Consider the following 2,878-nt stretch of genomic DNA (forward strand, 5'->3'; position numbering starts at 1 on the left):
TTCCTCTTGAGTCCTTTCCCTCATCCTCTTAATTGCTAATTGCTTCTCCTTGCTCAACTGAACATGCAAATATTTATCTCTATCCATGATGTAGGACAGGGACTATTAAGGGGAAGGGGTGAGGTTGGTTTGGGTTTTTTTAAATCCCTTATGCCTACCACACACAGTAGGCACTTAATGAATAGTTGGGAGGGATATTTTATTTTGCTTTGTGGGTTTTGTTTTGTTTGTTTTTTTCACTAGATGATACTAGACATGGGAATTTTAGTTGGATAGAAATAGAGATGGGATCGGTACTGAAAAGGGTTTTAGAAAGCAAACCCAAACCCCTCATTTTACAGATAAGACAGCTGAGGTCCAGATAATTTCCAAGGTCATAGAGCTAGTAAGTATCTGAGATGAGATTTGAACCTAGGTCTTCCTGATTTCAAGTCCAGTACCCCATCTACTATGCGGGCATGGCTCTGACCCATACAGGCTGTTTGACCCTGGGCTAGTTGTCAGCTAGGTGGTATAGTGGATAGAGCATTGGGTCAGGAGGTAGGAAGACTCATCTTCATGAGTTCAAATTCAGCACAAACCCTTACTAGCTGTGTGACCCTGGGCAAGTCATTTAACCCTGTTTGCCTCAGTTTCCTCATCTGTCAAATGAGTTGGAGAAGGAAATGGCAAAGTACTTCAGTATCTTTGCCAAGAAAACCCCAAATGGGGTCACGAAGAGTCGGTGACAATTGAAATGACTCAACAACAAAATACACATGGTAACTAAATGATCACAAATTCCTATTTGCTTCATGTTATGTAGACACAGCAACAGTATATCTATAAGGGCTTCCGCTTCAAATATTTACTAACTTTATAACCTTAGATACTTAATCTCTTTGAGCCTCAGTTTCCTTATCTGTAAAATGACTTCCTTTTTTCTCTCCCTTTCTGCCACACTATTACTCAATGCTACTATTAAACAGTTACCTCTTCAGAAGCTGCTCAGATTAATAGGAGAAGATCATCAGCTTAGTCTGAGACATTTTGTAACTATTTGCAGAATGAATTCCCATTATCAGCAGATGAAGGCCTCTTTCTTTATCTCTCACTCCAGGAAATACAACAGGTGTTCAGCTTCTTCAGCAAGCACATAAGGTTTCTGACCTTTGCTGCATTGTTGTCTAGAACTGGCACCAGGAAAGGGGTAACTCCAGCTTTCTTATCATGAGTTCAGAAGGCTCCCCATGGAAGGATCTCCATGTGTTGTACAGATGTGATTTAGTAAGCAGCACTTCTGCTTTTGTTGAGTCAGCCATAAATCTTTGACCAAAATGACCATGAAGCTTATCTGTCCTGTGCTCTCCCATTTTAGAGTTCAAACCCCTCTGCCTTTTTTTTTTTTTTTTGGTGAGGCAATTGGGGTTAAGTGACCTGCTCAGGGTCACACAGCTAGTAAGTATCAAGTGTCTGAGGCCAGATTTGAACTCAGGTCCTTCTGAATCCAGGGCCGGTACTCTATTCACTGTACCACCTAGCTGCCCCAGACCCCTCTGCTTTCAATAGCCTTCATGGGAAGGAAGACCTGAAGAGGATGGGAAATTCATGGTTCCTCGGATCCTGGGTCCTTTGTCCTAGATGAGGGATCCCTCTCCTTTTGAGGAGTCATGGCATCATCTTATTGAATGATTTCATAAGACTTGTACACATCTCTTCATTAAAAAAGGATTTTAAGTGATTTGTTTTGAGAATTTGAGGAAAGATTCATGATACCCCCTGAGATCACTGGGTGGATACAGGCCAGAGTGGGAGACTCTGACCAGTAGTAAGATGGACATGAAGCCATCAGGCCACTTAGAGCTTTGTGGGGCATCACCTTAGCAGATGCAGAGGCTACTCTTCATGTCTGCAATAAATCCCCTGTTTTGTTGAGCTTGACCAGGAGCGATTGATCTCTGGGAAAACTAGCTCTCAGCATCCAAACTTGCCTAGTGCTAGTGCAGGACCCAAAGCCAAGTTAAACTGTAAGATAAAATTCTTAGGATCTCATATTTAGGAGGGGGAAGGATTGTCGAAGTCAGTTGTTCCACCCCCCTCACTGCACTGAGGAAAAAACTGAGACCAAGAAAGGGCAAATGACCAACCAAAGGTCACACAGATAATAAATGCGTACCCTCTTCTGTAGCATCCCTTTCTTTCCCCAAGTAGTTGGAGGGCATCTGAGCTGGATGCCTACTAAACAGGATTCCTCAGTGTATTCTGATTCAAGAACTGTGTGTGGGGGGGGGGTGATTGTGTCTGAAACGAGAGTCTCCCTCTCTCTTCATCCTAGGAGAGGAGAAAGAGAAGAAACCTCATGAGGGATGATGACTGATGACAGAAGGTAGAAGAGGGACAAATTACTCTGCAAGCCCTGCTGTCACCCTGACCCACCATTGAATGGGTAGGAGAGAGAAGAAAGCTAAGATAAAAATAATTCATTTGGACTATTAGATATACCTAAATTAACTACAAAGGACATATGAAGGAAGACTTCCACATATAAAAAAGAACTGATGTATAGAATGACTTTACATATACATACATATATATGTGTGGATATATATTTGTGTGTGCGTGTGTATATGTATGTATACACACACACATTTTTGTGCCTAATGGTAGTCATCTCTAGGGTGAGGGGAGGAAAGAAAAAATGGGAAAAAAGTTACATGCTAACTTTATTATATATTTAAAAGAAATAGCAAGTTATACATAATAGATTTGTAGTTTCATGTACAATCATCTTTTTTCTATTCTACTATGTTATGGAAATGCTTGTTTTATTTCTTAAGTTCAAAATAAAATAAACTTTTTTTTAAAAGAACATAAAAAAGAAATGAGACTGATGGTCATA

This window comes from Dromiciops gliroides, chromosome 3, assembly GCF_019393635.1.
Source record: "Dromiciops gliroides isolate mDroGli1 chromosome 3, mDroGli1.pri, whole genome shotgun sequence".
NCBI classification, from domain to species: domain Eukaryota; kingdom Metazoa; phylum Chordata; class Mammalia; order Microbiotheria; family Microbiotheriidae; genus Dromiciops; species Dromiciops gliroides.